At 53.4% G+C, this 24,041-nt stretch overlaps 1 protein-coding gene across 1 annotated transcript in view; it reads left to right on the top strand.

Annotated features, from left to right (window-relative positions):
* The window catches only part of HSD17B12 (hydroxysteroid 17-beta dehydrogenase 12), a 361,745-nt gene that overhangs the window by 232,358 nt on the left and 105,346 nt on the right, over positions 1 to 24,041 (top strand). The window lies entirely within an intron of this gene.

Genomic DNA, 24,041 nt, shown 5'->3' on the forward strand with positions numbered 1-24,041 from the left:
CCAAAACCATCCGCATTCAACCTAGAAGAGTCCTGATATTATACAGTAGTGACTTTTTATTCGTAGTGCAAAGGCTGTAACATTATCAAGTGCTGGGAACTATCACCACCCTGTGGTGGTACCCAGAACGGCTCATTTAAAACTGTTTAAACTGTGGTCTTGAAACGGTGTTGCGTTATCCGCCTCGCTGCGGCGGCTTTTCCTGCTGTGTGCAGCATTTTTAAAATTACCGCGTTACATGATGGTCCCAGTCGAGCTCTTGATCAAGAAGAAGGTCCGAGCATCGCTCCGGTGAATAGAAATCCTCTGTCAAAGTCTTATAGGTCAGGTAAGTGCATCACGAGAAGTCTACTTCGCCCCAACAGTCACACGAGGCTGTGGAGGAACCTCGGTGTTCGAGTACCTGCTCTGAGGAGCGGGTGCCCATGTCAGTTCCTTGTTTCCCTCCCTTTCCAGGGCCGGTAACGACCCTCGCCTAACTGAAAGAACTTTATGATGCCATGTGCGCCATATTTGGGCGGCCTGACTCTACCGGCACCCTTTCGGGCCCTGCAGGCTCAGAAGGTGGAGGTGCCCTGTGTTTCCTATGCCTGCGGCTCTGGTGCCACAGACCTAAGTGGAGCTGTTCCTGGATCCAGACCGACGCCGGTCACACCTCCACAGCAGCGGTTCCCGGCGTTACGGCCGAGGTCCTTGGCGTCACCAGCACCCACCGGCGGTGGTGCTCCCCTATCCTCATTCCCAAAGACACTTAACCGGTCAGGCAGCCTCCGATGCAGAGAGACATGCAGTTTTTTCTGCCCTATTTGAAAGGGTTAGTATTGGAGGAGGAGCAGGATCCCTTAGATTTCCTGCAACAACAAGATCTGGACTGGTATGAGGAATTAGGTGAAGCCAGGGGTCTGGACACCTCTCCAGACACTGGTATGCTTTCCCCTCCTACTCTGGTTACGGAGGAGACAGCATCTTTTGCCATGGTGGTGTGTAGGGCTGCAGAGGTCCTTGACCTGCAGCTTCTTACAGTGGCAAGTCTTGACAGAGGTCCCGCAGCCTGGGGTCTCGAGTTCGGAACCCCTACTGCCTTTCAAAGAGGCCTTGCAGACCTCCTTCTGGGGATATGGCCCAAACCCAGCACAGGGGCTACTGTGAATAGGACGATCGCCCCCGCCAACGCCCTGCATCGGGTGACCAAACTTATCTCACCACCTATCCCACCCACTCCTCCCCCCCCCCCCCCCCCTCCACCCCGAAGCTCTGTGGTCCAAGTTTCCACTTCTGGTGGCGAATTCCCTTCCGCACCCCCGGACAGGGAATCCAAGACACTGGAGAACTTTGGAAATAAACTTTTGTCATCCACCAGCCTAGCATTGCGGTTTGTAAACAACGCATGACTCTTGGGCCATTAATCCCATTCCATGTGGGATACGGTAGGGCAAGTGCTGCCCAGAGTCTTGGAGGAGGACCAGGTTCTACTATAACAAGTGATATCAGACGGGCGGGACGCAACTAAGTTCCCAATCAAGATGGACTTACTAGGCAGAGCAATTTCCATGACAGGGGAGGTATGTCGCCATGCCTGGGTGAGAACATCTGGTTTTTCGGGTGATGTCCAGGCCAACCTCACGGTCATGCCCTTTGATGGCACCTGTATCTTCAGAGATCAGGCGGATGCTGCTCTTGAGCGCTTTAGAGACTCGCAGAGCACACCCAAGTTGTTTGGCCTCACTACCGCCCCCAGGGCTTCATCCAATTTTTACTCCTTTTGTGGCTATGGAAGTGCGTACCAGCCGTGCCATTCCTACCCTGGCCAGAGGGTGCCGCAAGTTCAGAAAACTCTGCAGGGCTGTGCACGTGGTTCACCCCGGCCTCTCGGGTCAGGAAACCAGAAGTCGAGCCAAGCCACCACCCCGTCCTTGACCGTAAAACCTTCTTAGTCTGATATATGCCAAGCTGCCACATGGGCAACGCTGCCCTCGTTCGCCATACACAACTGCCTGGATTCTCGAGTCTGCAGAGTAGGCCTGATTGGTCACTCTGTTTTGCAGGATTTTCTGGTCTAAGCCCGGGATGGTATTGCGTGGGTATCTGTACAGAGGTAAGAAATCTGTAGCTAGATATCCCTATTAGATGGACAAGTTACTTATCTTCATCAACGCCTTATCTGGTAGAGACATGATCTAGCTGCAGATTTCTTACCGACCCACCCATCCTCCCCGCACTGCGGAGTTGATTTTTAAGTGTCAGAGTTGTTCCCCTTCAGGGCCCTAGCTGTTTATTTTTTAACACACCATAGTCAGTCACTTCCTGGCTTTGCACTTCTGGCGTGGAAAGTCATAAAAACTACTGACTTGAGCGTGCCGGAGTTGCGGTTATATTGATGATGCAGACGTTACAACTATGCAGTCACGCGGAGTCAACCAATGCCACCTGGGTAACCGGTGTACTGCTGAGAAGAAAATCTTTCGGATCCAGCCTGACGCCTGGAAGTTCAAAGGTGAGACATCTGTGGCTAGATCATGTCTCTACCAGATAAGGCGTTACCGAAGGAAAATAACTTGTCCTTCTTGACCATCAGAGATGCGGGCCTCCTCCGTGCCAGGGCCTTGGACGGCCCTCTCTAATAGTGGCTGTCTTCGCAGCTTGTAGATTACTGCTGCATGGAACACTGCGCCCAGTACTGAGCGCTTGCATTCTCCCCACAGTTTCTTTTTCACCAAGGACTGTGGACTTTAAAAAAAATCATTTTTATTAATGAAAAGTTACTTTTATCATGGGTATGTTTATGATTTCATTTGCACCAATTTAATTTCCGACAGTTGCAAGTTCGTTAGATATTCACATAAGCGTGACGCTGGCAAAAGGAAACTACCGGACAAACATACATCTGTGTTTCATGGTGCTGTAAATATTAAATGGAGGATTGTGTAAGTGAGAAGTACTGTATGGTGCAGAATTACCAATTTCCTTAATGTTAGCAGACCATTGCTGGGGTCATTAAATACTCATCTGTCAGATCCCCTTCTGGGGCAGGGGGGCAGGAGCTTCAGGAGAGACTGAATACTAGACCCAGATGTGGGGGTGGTGGTTGTTAGCCACTGGTGGCCTGGGTCTCTCCTACTGTAACTCTGCAAACAGCGCCAAGTACAACCCTTTCCACACTTGACTCTCAGGGTAGCGCAGGATTACATTCATAGGCTTGTCAGGGAGTAAGTAGAGGAGGCAAGAGCCCCGAACTCAACAATCAGGCAAGAGATGCATAGTTTAACGTCCAGTGCTTTTTGTGTGAATAAAAAGCAAGTACTTTAATCACACAATAGAATGACATTATATACAGTTCTGCTTATAGCAAGCAGATGCAGGGTTAGAACCCTAATTGTCTTTGACGGAACGTGCCACACCCTGTTAAACCTAGAAACTACCGTCCCCCGTAACTGATGGCAGAAGCATGAATTGGGCAGAGGCAGAGCTGCTAATCACTGTATCCCTATGGGGCTTAGAGGGCAGCCAGTCACTTCTTCTTACCCTTGATTTACTTTGTGCAGAAATAGTCCAGTCTCCACACTCCACTCTGCCCATGCAGGTCCCGTTCATTGTCCTCTGTTTACAGCCAAGCCTTGTGATGCCTGTGGACCAGTGCTCTCAGAGGGTTTGGGAAGGTGGAGCAGCCCGCGCCTTCGGTCTTCACGGAAGCCTCTCCGTGGTGCCAGTAGCGATGGCGGAAGGCGGAATGGCTGGTGTGGGACCTCAGCCTAGATCCTTTCACATTTGCAGTCTCCAGGCAGATCAGTCTCGCAAGGTGCATTTGCTGACAGCGGGGAGGTGCAGTAGCGGACTCTCTCGATTCTCCGTGGCAGACGACCACTCTTGATTGCTGCAGTCTTTGGGGCAGTTATGGGGGGAATAACCCCTTCTGTGCTGATGGCGAGCTCAGCTCGTCATGAGGCACAGTGCTCGTGTGCTCATGACGAGCTGAGCTTGTCAGGACTACACCCATTTCTATTATGGTCCAGCACAGCAGGCAAATATCTCTAGAAGCCAAGGTGATAATGAAGGGGGTCAGTGGGACGCACTACACGTAAGCGACGGGGTGAAGTCCTGGTTTAACTCGGATTGTGGGCTTCCTCTGGGAGCATGCTAGCCTCCCTGACTAGATGCTCTCCTGCAAGTACAATCACACTCCTTCCCTCTTTCAGGAGGCAGACAGGGTTCTAGGCAACAGGAAGACCCTCAGCTTCTCCAGCAGAAATGGCAGAGGTTAGATGATGTCTCATTTCCTCTGAGAGCCTGACAGTCAGGCAGACACCAGGGCGGCTTACGCAGCTGCTGCTCACGTACTCTGTGGTGCACTCCCTTTATTGGTCAGGAAGAACTTGGTACTGGAACCCAGTGAGTGGTTTGGATCACACTTTTAGACCTATTTTATAGACTGGGATGTGGATCTACAGTCTGAAACTTCTGAACCCGTTTGGGGTGGTCGCTTTTCAAGTGTCCTTCTCAGGCTGGTCTACATGCACAGCCTTTGCGTAAAGTGCCACAGTGCTACCTGCTGTGAAAAGTGTCAGTCTACAAACAGGGCCACCTGCCACATAGACATAATGAACGGCGTTCTCTGCACCTAGCTGTTGTCAGCCTTTCTAAAACCGTAATCAGAAATAAGATAAAAGGCCTGATCTGCTCTAGATACGTCCTCACCTAGAATAACAAGTTGCTGTCCCACCCTCTCTACCAAATGGCAAAGCACAGGAAGAATTCATTAGCAGCCTCTTGCTAGCAAAATCTTCTGAGAATTTCTATGTGTTGACTGGTCGCCACTGTCCTAACTTCAGTGTCGGTCTCGCCACCTTCCAGCCACTGGAACGCCATTAATGAATGTCCATATTCTATGGAGCTGCATTTACTTTCCTGCTCGTACCAAGCTAAATCAGGGGTATCCAAAATGGAGCTCACTGGCTTCAGTACTCCTACACGTAAAGCGCCTGCCCACTGTACATGTACTGCACACAGTATGTCAGTGCAATATTCTGGAGCACACATAACATGGAGACAATACACAACCATGGTCAATCAACCACACTATCATTGATGCAGATAAAACTATCTAGTCATAGTAGGGATTCATAAATGCTGTGCACTGCCACTATCATTTAATGTCCTACTCAAAGGACAGGGACAGTAGTCCTCTGTCCACGTGAGGGCACGCTTAGAGCGTTCCGCCAAGACACTGGGCCAGATCTGGATTGCTAATTGTCATGGATAGATTTAGGCCTTTAGGCATAAGCTAGATTACAGTGACTTCAAGATTCTTTTTTTAAGTACATCTGAATTTCTACTAATTGTCTAAGGTTCAAGTGAGAAGTCCGCACACCTCTATGGCCCACTGATGGATGGTGAAAGAAACTTTCTCTGTCTTCTGCCTCTACTTTAGAGCTATCAGTCATGTGCCATCATGAACTGTAGGACTTGCCGAGAAGTCCACACAGGAGCAGCAGAGGAGCAAAGCACAGAGGGGCATTATTTCCAAAAAGGAAGCCTTTGGTGATGATTCTCAGCTGTATCAGATAAATGAATACCTATTTTGCAGGGAATAATTTAAATTGAAAATGTTTTCTTTCTGAAAAAGAGACCGTAAATAAACATTACTATCTCTGTATACGCGCTATTGACTTTCGCAGCATCTGAGACACTCTTGTTTTCCCCTACGCACTGCTTTCTTCTGTAGTCTCACTCTGTTTGCTAGTTCTGCCTTTTATCCGCTCTGCATCTTCCTGAAATTCTCCATCTGTGCACCTTCCCACTATTTACAATTGGCACATATGCAACTCTGTGCATTCTCTAGAGAGGCCAATGATTGGGTGTGCATGTAGTCTGCACACCTCTATGACCCACTTATGGACAGTGTAAGAAACTCTGACTACCTTCTGCCCATATTTCAGAGCTCTCAATGTGCTGTCATAAACTGCAGTATATGCCAAGAAGTCTATACAAGGGGCGAGCAAAGCATAAGGTGGTATTCTACAGCCAGCTTTCGTGTATGCTGCAAGTGGCTAACCCTGCTTTCGTGTATGCTGCAAGTGGCTAACCCTAGAGCCGCAGAGGAGCGACCCATAGGACAGCATTACACAACCAGCCATGCTGTATTCTTCAGGTGATCCACCCAGGAGCTGCAGAGGAGCGACCCATAGGAGGGTGTCGAACTGCTAGCCGTGGTGTATGCTACAGGTGCTCCGCCCAGGAGCCGCCCATAGGAAAGCGTTGAACATTCCATCCGTGGTGTAGGCTACAGGTGCTCCGCCCAGGAGCCGCCCATAGGAAAGCGTTGAACATTCCATCCGTGGTGTAGGCTACAGGTGCTCCGCCCAGGAGCCGCCCATTGAAGGGCGTCGAACTTCTAGCCATGGTGAATGCTACAGGTGCTCCGCCCAGGAGCCGCAGAGGAGCTGCCCAAAGGAGGACGTTGAACTTCCAGCTGTGGTGTATGCTACAAGTGCTCCGCCCAGGAGCCGCAGAGGAGCCACCCACAGGAGGGCGATGTACTTCCAGCTGTGGTGTATGCTACAGGTGCTCCGCTCAGGAGCCGTAGAGGAGCCACCCATAGGAGGGCATCTAACTTCTAGCCATGGTGTATGCTACAGGTGCTCCGCTCAGAAGCCGTAGAGGAGCCGCCCATAGGAGGGCGTCTAACTTCTAGTCGTGGTGTATGCTACAGGTGCTCCGCTCAGGAGCCGCAGAGGAGCCGCCCATAGGAGGGCGTCTAACTTCTAGCCATGGTGAATGCTACAGGTGCTCCGCTCAGAAGCCGTAGAGGAGCCGCCCATAGGAGGGCATCTAACTTCTAACCATGGTGTATGCTACAGGTGCTCCGCTCAGAAGCCGTAGAGGAGCCGCCCATAGGAGGGCGTCGAACTTCTAGCCATGGTGTATTCTTCAGGTGCTCCGCTCAGGAGCCGTAGAGGAGCCACCCATAGGAGGGCATCTAACTTCTAGCCATGGTGTATGCTACAGGTGCTCCGCTCAGAAGCCGTAGAGGAGCCGCCCATAGGAGGGCGTTTAACTTCCAGCCGTGGTGTATGCTACAGCTGCTCCTCCCGCGAGCCGCAGAGGAGCCGCCCATAGGAGGGCGTTGAACTTCCAGCCGTGGTGTATGCTATAGGTGCTCTGCCCAGGAGCCGCCCATAGGAGGACGTTGAACTTCCAGCCGTGGTGTATGCTATAGGTGCTCCACCCAGGAGCCGCCCATCGGAGGGCGTTTAACTTCTAGTCGTGGTGTATGCTACAGGTGCTCCGCTCAGGAGCCGTAGAGGAGCCACCCATAGAAGGGCATCTAACTTCTAGCCATGGTGTATGCTACAGGTGCTCCGCTCAGGAGCCGCAGAGGAGCCGCCCATAGGAGGGCGTCTAACTTCTAGCCATGGTGAATGCTACAGGTGCTCCGCTCAGGAGCCATAGAGGAGCCACCCATAGGAGGGCATCTAACTTCTAGCCATGGTGTATGCTACAGGTGCTCCGCTCAGAAGCCGTAGAGGAGCCGCCCATAGGAGGGCGTTTAACTTCCAGCCGTGGTGTATGCTACAGCTGCTCCTCCCGCGAGCCGCAGAGGAGCCGCCCATAGGGGGGCGTTGAACTTCCAGCCGTGGTGTATGCTATAGGTGCTCTGCCCAGGAGCCGCCCATAGGAGGACGTTGAACTTCCAGCCGTGGTGTATGCTATAGGTGCTCCACCCAGGAGCCGCCCATCGGAGGGCGTTTAACTTCTAGTCGTGGTGTATGCTACAGGTGCTCCGCTCAGGAGCCGTAGAGGAGCCACCCATAGGAGGGCATCTAACTTCTAGCCATGGTGTATGCTACAGGTGCTCCGCTCAGGAGCCGCAGAGGAGCCGCCCATAGGAGGGCGTCTAACTTCTAGCCATGGTGAATGCTACAGGTGCTCCGCTCAGGAGCCGTAGAGGAGCCACCCATAGGAGGGCATCTAACTTCTAGCCATGTTGTATGCTACAGGTGCTCCGCTCAGAAGCCGTAGAGGAGCCGCCCATAGGAGGGCGTTTAACTTCCAGCCGTGGTGTATGCTACAGCTGCTCCTCCCGCGAGCCGCAGAGGAGCCGCCCATAGGAGGGCGTTGAACTTCCAGCCGTGGTGTATGCTATAGGTGCTCTGCCCAGGAGCCGCCCATAGGAGGACGTTGAACTTCCAGCCGTGGTGTATGCTATAGGTGCTCCACCCAGGAGCCGCCCATCGGAGGGCGTTTAACTTCCAGCCGTGGTGTATGCTACAGCTGCTCCTCCCGCGAGCCGCAGAGGAGCCGCCCATAGGAGGGCATTTAACTTCTAGCCATGGTGTATGCTACAGGTGCCTCGCTCAGAAGCCGTAGAGGAGCCGCCCATAGGAGGGCGTTTAACTTCCAGCCGTGGTGTATGCTACAGCTGCTCCTCCCGCGAGCCGCAGAGGAGCCGCCCATAGGAGGGCGTTGAACTTCCAGCCGTGGTGTATGCTATAGGTGCTCTGCCCAGGAGCCGTCCATAGGAGGACGTTGAACTTCCAGCCGTGGTGTATGCTATAGGTGCTCCACCCAGGAGCCGCCCATCGGAGGGCGTTTAACTTCCAGCCGTGGTGTATGCCACAGCTGCTCCTCCCGCGAGCCGCAGAGGAGCCGCCCATAGGAGGGCGTTTAACTTCTAGCCATGGTGTATGCTACAGGTGCTCCGCTCAGAAGCCGTAGAGGAGCCGCCCATAGGAGGGCGTTTAACTTCCAGCCGTGGTGTATGCTACAGCTGCTCCTCCCGCGAGCCGCAGAGGAGCCGCCCATAGGAGGGCGTTGAACTTCCAGCCGTGGTGTATGCTATAGGTGCTCCACCCAGGAGCCGCCCATCGGAGGGCGTTTAACTTCCAGCCGTGGTGTATGCTACAGGTGATCCGCCCAGGAGCTGCAGAGGAGCCGCCCATAGGAGGGCGTCAAACTACCAGCCCTGGTGTATGCTACAGGTGCTCCGCCCAGGAGCCACAGAGGAGCCGCCCATAGGAGGGCGTTTAACTTCCAGCCGTGGTGTATGCTACAGGTGCTCCGCCCAGGAGCCGCAGAGGAGCCGCCCATAGGAGGGCATTGAACTTCCAGCTGAGGTGTATGCTACAGGTGCTCCGCCCAGGAGCCGACTATAGGAAAGCGTTGAACATTCCATCCGCGGTGTAGGCTACAGGTGCTCCGCCCAGGAGCCGCCCATAGGAAAGCGTTGAACATTCCATCCGTGGTGTAGGCTACAGGTGCTCCGCCCAGGAGCCGCCCATTGGAGGGCGTCGAACTTCTAGCCATGGTGAATGCTACAGGTGCTCCGCCCAGGAGCCGCAGAGGAGCTGCCCAAAGGAGGACGTTGAACTTCCAGCTGTGGTGTATGCTACAAGTGCTCCGCCCAGGAGCCGCAGAGGAGCCACCCACAGGAGGGCGATGTACTTCCAGCTGTGGTGTATGCTACAGGTGCTCCGCTCAGGAGCCGTAGAGGAGCCACCCATAGGAGGGCATCTAACTTCTAGCCATGGTGTATGCTACAGGTGCTCCGCTCAGAAGCCGTAGAGGAGCCGCCCATAGGAGGGCGTCGAACTTCTAGTCGTGGTGTATGCTACAGGTGCTCCGCTCAGGAGCCGCTGAGGAGCCGCCCATAGGAGGGCGTCTAACTTCTAGCCATGGTGAATGCTACAGGTGCTCCGCTCAGAAGCCGTAGAGGAGCCGCCCATAGGAGGACGTTGAACTTCCAGCCGTGGTGTATGCTATAGGTGCTCCACCCAGGAGCCGCCCATCGGAGGGCGTTTAACTTCTAGTCGTGGTGTATGCTACAGGTGCTCCGCTCAGGAGCCGTAGAGGAGCCACCCATAGGAGGGCATCTAACTTCTAGCCATGGTGTATGCTACAGGTGCTCCGCTCAGGAGCCGCAGAGGAGCCGCCCATAGGAGGGCGTCTAACTTCTAGCCATGGTGAATGCTACAGGTGCTCCGCTCAGGAGCCGTAGAGGAGCCACCCATAGGAGGGCATCTAACTTCTAGCCATGGTGTATGCTACAGGTGCTCCGCTCAGAAGCCGTAGAGGAGCCGCCCATAGGAGGGCGTTTAACTTCCAGCCGTGGTGTATGCTACAGCTGCTCCTCCCGCGAGCCGCAGAGGAGCCGCCCATAGGGGGGCGTTGAACTTCCAGCCGTGGTGTATGCTATAGGTGCTCTGCCCAGGAGCCGCCCATAGGAGGACGTTTAACTTCCAGCCGTGGTGTATGCTATAGGTGCTCCACCCAGGAGCCGCCCATCGGAGGGCGTTTAACTTCTAGTCGTGGTGTATGCTACAGGTGCTCCGCTCAGGAGCCGTAGAGGAGCCACCCATAGGAGGGCATCTAACTTCTAGCCATGGTGTATGCTACAGGTGCTCCGCTCAGGAGCCGCAGAGGAGCTGCCCATAGGAGGGCGTCTAACTTCTAGCCATGGTGAATGCTACAGGTGCTCCGCTCAGGAGCCGTAGAGGAGCCACCCATAGGAGGGCATCTAACTTCTAGCCATGTTGTATGCTACAGGTGCTCCGCTCAGAAGCCGTAGAGGAGCCGCCCATAGGAGGGCGTTTAACTTCCAGCCGTGGTGTATGCTACAGCTGCTCCTCCCGCGAGCCGCAGAGGAGCCGCCCATAGGAGGGCGTTGAACTTCCAGCCGTGGTGTATGCTATAGGTGCTCTGCCCAGGAGCCGTCCATAGGAGGACGTTGAACTTCCAGCCGTGGTGTATGCTATAGGTGCTCCACCCAGGAGCCGCCCATCGGAGGGCGTTTAACTTCCAGCCGTGGTGTATGCTACAGCTGCTCCTCCCGCGAGCCGCAGAGGAGCCGCCCATAGGAGGGCATTTAACTTCTAGCCATGGTGTATGCTACAGGTGCTCCGCTCAGAAGCCGTAGAGGAGCCGCCCATAGGAGGGCGTTTAACTTCCAGCCGTGGTGTATGCTACAGCTGCTCCTCCCGCGAGCCGCAGAGGAGCCGCCCATAGGAGGGCGTTGAACTTCCAGCCGTGGTGTATGCTATAGGTGCTCTGCCCAGGAGCCGCCCATAGGAGGACGTTGAACTTCCAGCCGTGGTGTATGCTATAGGTGCTCCACCCAGGAGCCGCCCATCGGAGGGCGTTTAACTTCCAGCCGTGGTGTATGCTACAGCTGCTCCTCCCGCGAGCCGCAGAGGAGCCGCCCATAGGAGGGCGTTTAACTTCTAGCCATGGTGTATGCTACAGGTGCTCCGCTCAGAAGCCGTAGAGGAGCCGCCCATAGGAGGGCGTTTAACTTCCAGCCGTGGTGTATGCTACAGCTGCTCCTCCCGCGAGCCGCAGAGGAGCCGCCCATAGGAGGGCGTTGAACTTCCAGCCGTGGTGTATGCTATAGGTGCTCCACCCAGGAGCCGCCCATCGGAGGGCGTTTAACTTCCTGCCGTGGTGTATGCTACAGGTGATCCGCCCAGGAGCTGCAGAGGAGCCGCCCATAGGAGGGCGTCAAACTACCAGCCCTGGTGTATGCCACAGGTGCTCCGCCCAGGAGCCACAGAGGAGCCGCCCATAGGAGGGCGTTTAACTTCCAGCCGTGGTGTATGCTACAGGTGCTCCGCCCAGGAGCCGCAGAGGAGCCGCCCATAGGAGGGCGTTGAACTTCCAGCCGTGGTGTATGCTATAGGTGCTCTGCCCAGGAGCCGCCCATAGGAGGACGTTGAACTTCCAGCCGTGGTGTATGCTATAGGTGCTCCACCCAGGAGCCGCCCATCGGAGGGCGTTTAACTTCCAGCCGTGGTGTATGCTACAGCTGCTCCTCCCGCGAGCCGCAGAGGAGCCGCCCATAGGAGGGCGTTTAACTTCTAGCCATGGTGTATGCTACAGGTGCTCCGCTCAGAAGCCGTAGAGGAGCCGCCCATAGGAGGGCGTTTAACTTCCAGCCGTGGTGTATGCTACAGCTGCTCCTCCCGCGAGCCGCAGAGGAGCCGCCCATAGGAGGGCGTTGAACTTCCAGCCGTGGTGTATGCTATAGGTGCTCCACCCAGGAGCCGCCCATCGGAGGGCGTTTAACTTCCTGCCGTGGTGTATGCTACAGGTGATCCGCCCAGGAGCTGCAGAGGAGCCGCCCATAGGAGGGCGTCAAACTACCAGCCCTGGTGTATGCCACAGGTGATCCGCCCAGGAGCCACAGAGGAGCCGCCCATAGGAGGGCGTTTAACTTCCAGCCGTGGTGTATGCTACAGGTGCTCCGCCCAGGAGCCGCAGAGGAGCCGCCCATAGGAGGGCATTGAACTTCCAGCTGAGGTGTATGCTACAGGTGCTCTGCCAAGGAGCCGCCCACAGGAGGGCGTTGATCTTCTAGCCGTGGGTATGCTACAGGTGCTCCGCCCAGGAGCCGCAGAGGAGCCGCCCATAGGAGGGCATTGAACTTCCAGCTGAGGTGTATGCTACAGGTGCTCTGCCAAGGAGCCGCCCACAGGAGGGCGTTGATCTTCTAGCCGTGGTGTATGCTACAGGTGCTTCGCCCAGGAGCCAAAGAGGAGTCGCCCATAGGAGGGCGTTGATCTTCCGCTGTGGTGTATACTACAGGTGCTCCGCCCAGGAGCCGCCCATAGGAGGGTGTTGATCTTCCGCTTTGGTGTATGCTACAGGTGCTCTGCCAAGGAGCCGTCCACAGGAGGGCGTTGATCTTCTAGCCGTGGTGTATGCTACAGGTGCTTTGCCCAGGAGCCAAAGAGGAGCCGCCCATAGGAGGGCGTTATTTCTAAAAAGGAAGCCTTTATTGTCATTGGCAATGATTCTCAGCTGTATCAGATAAATTAATAACTAATTTATGGGAATAGTTTGAATTGAAAAGGGAATTGTTTCTGAACACGAGACTGTAAATAAACATTACTAGGTCAGCATAAGAGCTAGTGAATTTCGGAGCATCTGCGACACTCCTGTTTTCCCTACACTCTTTCTTCTGTAGTTTCACTCTGTTTGATACTAAAATATATTTCTGAAATTGTCAATCTGCACACGTACCCACAATTTATAATGTCTACATCTCCAAAACACTCTGTAGAGAGGCCAATGATTGGATGGGCATGCAGTCTGCACACCTCTCTGGCCATTCAAGGCCATTGAAGAAACTGTCGCTGCTTTCGGCCTCAACTTCAGAGCTCATTACCATGTGCCGTCATGAGCCACCATCAACCACTTAAATAGCCTGGAACAACTCTTTACAAAGTGTATGTTGTGTAAGACGCATATGTTGCAGGAAAAAAAGTGCAGAAACGTCTTGGTAAAAACCCAGATATTCTTAGGGATTTAAAGGGTTGGTTTATGGTCGTTTTTTTTAAAGATCGATCCGTTGTATACAAGTAAAGTTGAGGACCTGATCTAAAGCCCGGTAGGGACCTGTGTCATCGTCTGTTTTTCGGTACTGCCTGGTCTAAGCCCCGCCCTGCTGAAAGCCCCGCTCTTCGTCACTGCTTAGCCGTGGATTGCAGACGTCTGGGCTCTGAAGTATTGCAAGTGTATACCACTTGCCTTACAAAACATCTGTATTGAATAAAAATGAAAATGACCACTAGCTGTAGGAGGCAACAGTTGTCCACACACTGGATGCCAGTGGCCTGCAGAGCTGCCGACATTGTTTTAATTTTTTTATTTGAGGAGGCTTATATAGCGCTGGCCGGACCCGAGGGTGTCCGAGCGCTTTATTGCAGTTTTTATTCGCATGAGTCCTGTAATAGTGTGTTACCTTGTCGGTTCGGAGGTGCAAGTGTGCTGCGCAGTATTGAGGTGGTACATTGGGCCAGGGCCCCGTCTCGGCGTCGGCTGAATGGACACCATGTATTCTGGGCACATCGCGTTCATTTCCCGGTGCCTCAAACATGAACGTCGCCGTGTGCCATACAGCTCGTGCTCATGCACAGCGCTTCAAATCTTGGGATCGAGTTTGCTCTATCCAAAAACTGCACAAAACAAATGCCGTCACGAGCGCGCAGCAGCCCACCCGGCGAGCTCTGGTCCCATTGGGCAGGCAGCGGTGTCTGTGCGCGCACACGACCCCCGTCACCCTGCGTCGTGTCTGACGTGAACGCGCATCCCCGCTCCTGAGCCATTGACTGCCTCTGCCATCCAGGCGATTGTATTTATTGCAATGAAAACGCAGCAAGTGCATAATTACATTACAGAAGAAACACGCGTCTCCCCTCGCTCCCCCCCCCCCTCCTCCCTGGAACTATAAACATTGTGTACAGCTGGGATGGGAGGAGGTTGGCATGGCAACTGTGAGAAAGCTATATTTAGCATCTGATGTACTGTACTGCTTAAGGTGGGCCAGTGCGTACCTGGGTGTGCGTGGGCCCCGGTCTTGGGGGGTGGGGGCGTCTGATTTCTGCCCCAGCCTTTTCATGTCCTGCTGAGCATGAAATGAAATTGTGAATTAGGGAGTGAAGGGCTCAGAGACTGAACAGAAAGCAGCAATGTCTTCGATTCTAATTCAATGGCCTTTTCCTCATTTCCACACGTCATCACGTCTCTGCGCCCTGCAGAGCATCTTTTGGTAAAAAGCCTACTTGCGTATTTTGTAACGCAGCGTACGCAGTTGGTCAGCAGACGTGTCTGCGTCAACCAAGGTGACCACAGCTAGCTAACAAAACAGAGGGAGCAACTATTGAACCAACATTCAACCAATCCATCCGAATGTATAAAGCGCGCCAAATCACCCGTGTCTGTGACTCGGTGAAAATCAAAGGTGCCGCAGAGTGCTGCCATTACAAGTGTGAATACACCACGATTTTCGTGTTTGTGCAAGTGTGCAAGGAGTCACAGCACTCTGCTGGCAGGAGGATAGCATGTTGGCCACACTTGCCATGTTCTGGCCATTAGTAGAGCGCGTGTTCAGTCATTTGTATGGCCTCATGGCGCTCTCAACAGCCTGGCGAGACTCCACATGGTTCTCTGGTTTCTGTGTCTGATCCAGTTGGTCTTGATGTGTTGTGTTCTGGTCATACTGGGAGCTACGGTCTTATTCATTGAATTGTGAGTTTGTGACACTGATGTCCTGTACATGATTGTCCAATTGGGCCATTGGCTGTTATGTGGGAAGTGTGTTGTGTGCATGCCTCTGTCGACCCCGTCTTCTCATCCAGCAAGGACATCGTCCTCAGCCACGCCACCGGACTACACTGGACGGACCACAGCTGCGTCCACTTAAGCTTCAAAAGGACCACGATCCACCATCACCAGCAACAGGTTCCACGCAGAAGCTGGAACAAGATCACAGCCGACCAGCTCGCGACCTCCCTGAGCAAGAACCCACCTACCAGCCCAACGAACCCCAGCCAAGCAGCCACCAACCTCACGAAGTGGATCAGCGACTGCGCAGACGACCTCGTCCCTCTGAGGACCCCGCCTACCAGACCCGGCAGCAAGAAAGCACCATGGGTCACCGACGAACTCAAGAGCTCCAAGAAGGACTGCAGAGGCCTGGAGAAAGCCTGGCGCAGAGACCCAACACCGGACAACATGACTGCCCTCAAGATCGCCACCCGAAAACACCACCAACTGATCCGCACCACCAAGAAAACTGCATTTATGGAACGACTGGACAACAACGCACACAACAGCAAGGAACTCTTCAACATCGTTAAAGAGCTCTCCAACCCCAACGCCGGAAACAACGACATCACCCCTTCGCAAGACCTCTACAACTCCCTCGCCTCCTACTTCCACAACAAGATCGCAGACATACACAACAGCTTCAGCACTCAACCGACGCACGCCACGATGAAACCACCGCCCCCCACCACCACCCTCCGCGCCTGGTCCCCGATCAGCACCGAAGACACCATCCGGACGATGAACTCGATCCACTCTGGATCTCTGACCGACCCTTGCCCTCACCACGTCTTCAACAAGGCCGACGCTGTCATCGCACCCCACCTGCGGGACATCATCAACACCTCCTTCAACACCGCTACCTTCCCGGAGAGCTGGAAGCACGCCAAACTCAGCGCCCTACTAAAGAAGCCATCAGCCGACCCCACCCACCTCAAGAACTACCGACCCATCTCGCTGCTCTTGATCCCCGCAAAAGTCATCGAGAAGACTGTCAACAAGCAGCTGGCTGCCTTCCTCGAGACAAACGGATCCCTCGACCTCTCGCAATCTGGCTTCCGGGCCAACCATAGCACCGAGACCGCCCTGTTCGCAGCAACCGATGACATCCGAGCCCTGCTTGACAACGGAGAAACAGGGCCCTCATCCTCCTAGACCTCTCCGCGGCCTTCGACACTGTCTGCCACTGTACCCTAGTACAGGGCCTCAGCAACGTCGGAATCCAGGAGAAGGCACTGGAGTGGATCACCTCCTTCCTCGCCGGAAGGACACAGAGAGTCTGCCTTCCCCCGTTCAGATCAGAAGCCACCGAAGTCATCTGCGGCGTTCCTCAAGGCTCCTCGCTCAGCCCAACCCTCTTCAACGTTTACATGAGTCCCCTCGCAGCCATCGCACGCCAGCACAACCTCAAAATCATCTCCTACGCCGACGACACCCAGCTGATCCTCTCCCTGACCAACGACCCCGTAACCGCCAGAGCCAACCTACACGGAGGGATGAAAGAGGTAGCCAAATGGATGAAGTACAGCCGCCTGAAACTGAACTCGGACAAGACGGAAGTGCTCATCCTGGGATCCTCACCCTCCGCCTGGGACGACTCCTGGTGGTCCCCCGCCCTAAGCAGCGCACCCAAACCAACAGACCACGCACGCAACCCGGGCTTCATCCTGGACTCCTCCCTCTCCATGACCACACAAGTCAACGCCGTCTCCTCGTCCTGCTTCAATACCCTGCGCATGCTACGGAAGATCTTCCGGTGGATCCCCACCGAGATCAGGAAGACGGTCACCCAGGCCCTCGTCACCAGCCGACTGGACTACGGCTACTCCCTCTACGCGGGAACCACCGCCAAACTCCAGAAGAGACTCCAGCTGATCCAGAACGCCTCAGCACGACTCATCCTGGACATCCCCCGTCGCAACCACATCTCTGGACACCTGAGAGACCTGCACTGGCTCCCGGTCAACAAGAGAATCACCTTCCGTCTGCACAACCAAGGCCCAGGATACCTCAACAGCCGCCTCAACTTCTACGCTCCCAAACGCCAGCTTCGATCGACCGGCCACGCCCTCGCCGCCGTCCCCCGCATCCGAAGAGCCACCACAGGGGAAGGTCCTTCTCCTACCTCGCCGCCAAGACTTGGAACTCCCTCCCGACCCACCTCTGCCTGACCCAGGACCACCTCGCCTTCAGGAAGCAGCTCAAGACCTGGCTGTTCGAGCAGTAGCGGACCCCCCCTCCCCTAAGCGCCTTGAGACCCTCCGGGTGAGTAGTGCGCTATACAAATGCTTTGATTGATTGATTGTGTGAGTTTGGGCGCTGTTGAGGACCTTGTGTTGTGTGCATGCCTCTGTGTGTGAGTTTGGGCGCTGTTGAGGGCCTTGTGTTGTGTGCATGCCTCTTTGTGTGAGGTCATGCGCTGTTAGGGCCTTGTGTTGCGTGCATGACTCTGTGTGTGAGTTCAGGCGCTATTGAGGGCCTTGTGTTGCGTGCATGACTCTGTGTGTGAGTTCAGGCGCTATTGAGGGTCTTGTGTTGTGTGCATGCCTCTGTGTGTGAGTGCAGGTGCTGTTGAGGGTCTTGTGTTGTGTGCATGCCTCTGTGTGTGAGTGCAGGTGCTGTTGAGGGTCTTGTGTTGTGTGCATGCCTCTGTGTGTGAGTTCAGGCGCTGTTGAGGGCCTTGTGTTGTGTGCATGCCACTGTGTGTGAGGTCAGGCGCTGTTGAGGGCCTTGTGTTGTGTGCATGCCTCTGTGTGTGAGGCCAGGCACTATTGAGGGCCTTGTGTTGTGTGCATGCCCGTGTGTGTGAGGTCAGGCGCTGTTGAGGGCCTTGTGTTGTGTGCATGCCCGTGTGTGTGAGGTCAGGCGCTGTTGAGGGCCTTGTGTTGTCTGCATGCCTCTGTGTGTGAGGTCAGGCACTGTTGAGGGCCTTGTGTTGTGTGCATGCCCGTGTGTGTGCAGTCAGGCGCTGTTGAGGGCCTTGTGTTGTGTGCATGCCTCTGTGTGTGAGTTTAAGCGCTGTTGAGGGCCTTGTGTTGTCTGCATGCCTCTGTGTGTGTGCGAGTTCAGGCGGTGCACTCTAGTAGGAGACACGGTTATGTGCACAGTTATAACCGTCTAGCAAATCTGTGGTGTGTCGGATCTGTGTGAGGTGTTCTTTCTCATGCATGGGACGTGTCTTGGTTTTTTTCAGTGTTGTGAGGCGTGGGTCATTCTTAGTCAGTGATGGGTGTAATACGGTATTCTATATACGTTGAATGTTTATGTTGTTTCTTAGTGCTTCGTTCCAATGTGCACTGCCTGATAGACTGTATGTTGGTGGTATCCATGTCAGACCACCAATGCTGTGCACTGCAGTACAAAAACATAACAAAAAGTGATCTCATCCTCCCTCTGTGCCCCCTTCATGCACCTGACCCCTAAGTCTACGCCTACATTCACCACTTGTCGCTGCTCACATGGTGCAGAAAGTGCTCTGAAGTACGCAATGGTGGCTTGTTGGAACAGAAGTGATAACCATGAGTTTGAGGCATGTGGGCGGCTGAATTCATATCTGTGCATAGATCGCCGCCTAGAGTTGGGTCCGGGTGATAGCACATTGTTGTCCTGGAAAGTCTTCGTAGTATCACAAGATAGGTGGCTCCTCCCCTGGACTACAGTGCGCATGGGCATCGACTCCATCCTTAGATTGTTTTTTTCCGCCATTGGGTTCGGATGCATATTTGTTAACTCAAGTTCGGAATCGATAAAAACCTTAACATTTGGCCAAAAGGCCTTTAGTTATCGTCGGTATTGTCTTTGCGATTGGTACCCAGTACTCGTTCCAGCTTTTTCCTCGAGCCGTACTTCAAGAAGAGCCGCGTGGCTATTCAGCACCAAGGCCCGGTCGACGACAGAGGCCTTATCGACGATCCATCATGGAACGGAGCCCGTTCAAGAGGTGTCCCGTTTGCAACTCCAAGTATCCTCACATCGATGTACACCCGGTGTGCAACAAGTGCCTGTCTCCGGATCACGATGAAGCCAGCTGTATGGCTTGTTCTCGGTTCCGCTCCAAGTAGACGATTCGCCTTTGACGCGCCGCGCGGAAGGAGGCCCAGCAGACGGCACCTGACCCGGTGAACATCTTCGATGCCGAGGAAGATGAGGGAGTCGAGCAGGAAGTTCATGAGAACCTGTCTGATCCTGCATTGGAGATCGACTCCAGTTACGACGCAGATGTAGGAATAGTCGATAATGAAGACGTCGACGAGGTAGGAGACGACGAGGGGGCCTTCGGGGTCGTGGAAGATAGCTCCAACGAGGAGCTAGGCCCAACCGTTGTTACGGGGCCCGAGACCAAAGCACTCGATACGGCTCAGGTCGAGGGATCGCCACATGGCCTTACCCAAGATCGAACGCATAGTTCTACTGCCTTGCCTCAAGGCCCGGCTACGGACATTTCCAACGAGCCATCAGTTGACCGATCAAAATCGATACCAAAAGCATCGGTGTCTACAAAACCGAAAGCACCGGAAACGAAACCGAAAGTGCGTATTACTTTGGTCGACTCGAAGGGTTCTGAACCATCAGCACCAATGAAACAATAGACTGTTATCGACCCGGGGAGGTCGCTACAGGGTGTCGACCCGAAGGCCGGGGTGCCGTAGAAAGTGGCCAAGGACGTCGACCCGAAGAAGTCGGCACCAAAGGCCGTAGACACTAACAAGGGACTCGAAACACAGAATGTTCTCGATCCTAAACGTTGACTTGACAAGGCTAAATGCAGTAAAGACCTCGAGTCCAAGACTAGCAGTGGCTCTAAAGACCCCGTCGAGTCAACACAACCATCCGCCTCCTTTTCAAAGCAGGTGTCAGACTCGCTGGAACGCATTAAAGAAAAGGCTGCTGCTGTCGGGCCAAAGGCCGCTCCACAACCGAAGCCAGTCAGTAAACCCCCGCAGTCGTCGGCACTGATTCAGTTCACACTGCCTCCGAAAGTGGTACTGAAAGCGTTCGCACCTACGACGGGCGTCGAGGCGGCCAAAAAGGTATCCATGGGGCAGAAGCCTACAACTACGGAAGGGGCCACCAAGCATCGACAGCCTCCGCAAGAAGATCAGTCGAGGCAATTCATCGACGCCGAGATGGGTAGACTTTCCATTTTCAAGCGAAAGATCGCCCCAGAACAGCCTATGGAGTCATATAAAATTCCATTGAAGAAAAAAGAGGGATTCTGATAAGTCACCTCTTCTTTTTGAGCCAATACCACCACATGGACAAGACGCTGCTCCTATTTCACCCACATACTCAAATGTGGATTTAGGAGAGGGTGACAATGAGGAATACAGCTACCCTATAGACACTGATCCAGAAGATCACACTGAACCCTGGACAGACTCTGTTGACCCAGGGGATTCACAAACTACCCCGGGCAGTCATGTCTATGCTGTTAAAACGTCACCTACGGAAGACACGGCTGCGTTCAATGCACTTATTGAGAGGGCATCAAAAAATCATGATGTCCAGCTCCATGCTGACCCTATTGAAGAAGACTTTTTGTTTGACAACTTCTCAACCTCAGAGAGAACTGTCAAAACTCTACCCATGCTTAAAGGTGTCCTGAAACACGCTGGAGACATCTTTAAGGAGACCACAAGGACAAGGGTAATAAACCCCAGAATTGGAAAAAATACAAGCCAGCACCTGTGGACGCTACGTATATCAAGGGACAGTTGCCGATGGACTCTTTGGTTGTTTCCAATGCCCGCAAGAGGGTGAACTCGCAAACAACGGGTGATGCTCCTCCCCCTGACAAAGAATCTAAAGTGCTAGAAGCATCAGGGAAAAGGGTGACAGCTCAAGTGGCCAATATCTGGCGAATCTCCAACACACAGGCACTCCTAGCCAGATACGACAGGGCTCATTATGATACACTCGAGACCCTGTTGCAACACTTGCCAGATGAGTATAAGGAGGCAGCAGAGATGCTCATACAGGAAGGGAAGCTTATATCAAACGCATCCATTAAGTGTGCGCTGGACGCAGCTGACACTGCAGCCAGGGCAATCAATACAAGTGTGATGTTACGAAGACATGCCTGGCTGAGAATCTCCGGCTTCAAGCCCAAGATACAAACCACCATACTCAATCAGCCGGTTAACCCTAATCACTTTATTTGGCCCAGAGGTGGACACCACCTTAGAAAAAATTAAGAAAGACACAGAGACTGCAAAGTCTATGGGGGCTCTACAGTCGCAGCATTTCAGGGGTGGTTCTTTTCGTCGCTCCAATAATAGAGGAGCTTCCAGAGGCCAGCTGTCCCAGCAGACACAATACAGAAAAGGAGGCACGCAGACCACTTGCAACAAGAACAATAGGGGTGTCTACTGTGGAAACAGCACCAAGGGCAGAGGTCGTGGAAACAGCTCCCGATCCTCCACCACTAACAAACAGTGACGTCTTGTCACTGCCCCCTGACCATACCACACCGGTCGGGGGGAGACTACAACAGTTCCTGCTGGTCTGGAAATCCATCACTACAGACAGGTGGGCGAGGCAGCTTATCCAGTACGGTTATTGTCTGGAGTTAACATCCACTCCACCCAACATACCCCCAAGACACCGTCCTATGTCCGCAGAGCATTTACAATTATTGCAGCAGGAGGTAGTCAGTATGTTGCAAAAGGGAGCCATAGAGCTCGTGCCTCTGGAACAAAAAGGTACAGGGGTGTACTCGCTGTACTTCTTAATCCCAAAAAAGGACGGGTCCCTCAGACCCATACTGGACCTCAGGCCCTTAAACCAGTACATCCTGTCAGAACCCTTTCACATGCTCACATTACAGCAGGTTCTACTGTTACTCAATCAGGGAGATTTCCTCGCAACACTACATCTCAAGGATGCTTATTTCCATATACCGCTACACCCGTCACACAGGAAATATCTCAGATTTACCATTCAGGATCAGCATTATCAGTTCATGGTCCTTCCTTTCGGAGTGACAACAGCACCCAGGGTGTTTACCAAGTGTTTGGCGACAGTGGCTGCACACCTACGGAGACAGAACGTTCACGTCTACCCTTTTCTGGACGACTGGCTTATCCAAGCAAAGTCAGCCCAGCAATGTGCCGCTCACATGTCCCACACCATTCACCTTCTTCACGATCTGGAGTTTTCACTGAATTATCCAAAGTCCCACCTTCAGCCTGCCCACGTACGGCAGTACTTGGGCGCAACAATAAACACTCTGGCAGCCAAATCACAGCCAAATTCAGTGAGGATCAACAGCATGCAATTGCTGATACAGAAATTCAAACCGCAACACTCACTTCCAGCACGAGTGTTCATGCAGTTGATAGGCATGATGGCCTCCTGAATCTTCATAGTCCCGCACGGAGACTATATATGCGTCCGCTTCAGGAGTGCTTAGCACGTCAGTGGCATCAGGCTCAAGGACAATTGAACTCGCTGTACTACTTACCTAGTGTTGGTGACCGGTCGCGCATACAACTCTCTGCATTGGTGGAATCCACAAAACCTTTGCAGGGGCCGACCGTTCCAGGAGCCTGTACCACAGATTATACTGACGACGGACGCATCTCTCCAGGGATGGGGAGCTCATGTACTCCACTACACAGTGCAGGGACTATGGACAGCCCAGCAGAAAAAGATGCACATCAACCTTCTGGAACTGATGGCTATCTTTATGGCAATGAAAGCATTCAAGGTACATTTGTACAACAAGGCTGTGTTGATCCGGACGGACAACATGACGGCCATGTACTACATACAGAAGCAGGGAGGTACACACTCTCCACAGTTGTCTCATCTGGCTAAGAGCACGTGGAAGTGGGCCATTCAGAGAAACATCTTCCTCATGGCAGAAAACCTCCCAGGCAAGGACTATCAGATGGCGGACCTGCTCAGCAGGCACAGACACCAGATGCACGAGTGGGAGATACATCCATCAATACTCCACCCTTACTTCCAGCAGTGGGGTCATCCACAGATAGACCTCTTCACCACAAGGGAAAACGCAAAATGCCAAAGCTTTGCCGCCAGGTTCCCACACCCACAGTCGCAGGGAAATGCGATATGGATGTACTGGTCAGGCAGATTTGCGTACGCTTTTCCCCCAGCACCACTAATACCGCTAGTGGCACGCAAACTGAAGCAACACTCAATGACTCTAATCCTGGTTGCTCCAACGTGGGCACGCCAACCATGGTACACCACATTTCTAGAACTCTCCGTGGTACCGCATCAAAGGCTGCACCTCACGCCCAGGCTTTTGACTCAGAGCCATGGCGACATTCAGCACCCAGATCCGCAACAGCTCAACCTGGCGATTTGGCTCCTGAAATCTTAGAATTTGGCTACCTCAACCTGCCTCCTGACTGTATGGATATCATAAAGGAGGCGAGAAAGCCCACCACTAGAGCATGTTATGCGGCAAAATGGAAGCGGTTTGTCATTTATTGTACCAACAACAACATTAATCCGTTAGATGCATCTACTTAGAACATCATCTGTTATCTGTTACATCTATACAAATGCAATCTGGCCTATGCTTCCATTCGTATACATTTATCCGCAATAGCAGCTTATCTCCAAAACAGGCAGCATCTCTCACTTTTCAGAGTGCCTGCCATCAAAGCTTTTCTGGAGGGACTCAAACGAGTTATTCCTCCCCGACACCCGCCAGCACCTGTATGGAACCTAAATGTTGTCCTCACCAGACTGATGGGTCCACCTTTTGAGCCTCTACACTCATGCGAGATACAATTCTTGACATGGAAAGTGGCTTTCCTAATAGCAATCACATCGCTACGACGAGTTAGTGAACTACAGGCACTAACTATCCAGGAGCCATTCATACAGATTCACTCCAATAGGGTGGTACTACGCACAAACCCTAAGTTTCTGCCTAAAGTGGTTTCAAAGTTCCATATCAATCAAAGTAT

This window comes from Lissotriton vulgaris, unplaced genomic scaffold (assembly GCF_964263255.1).
Source record: "Lissotriton vulgaris unplaced genomic scaffold, aLisVul1.2 SCAFFOLD_661, whole genome shotgun sequence".
Classification (NCBI taxonomy): Eukaryota; Metazoa; Chordata; class Amphibia; order Caudata; family Salamandridae; genus Lissotriton; species Lissotriton vulgaris.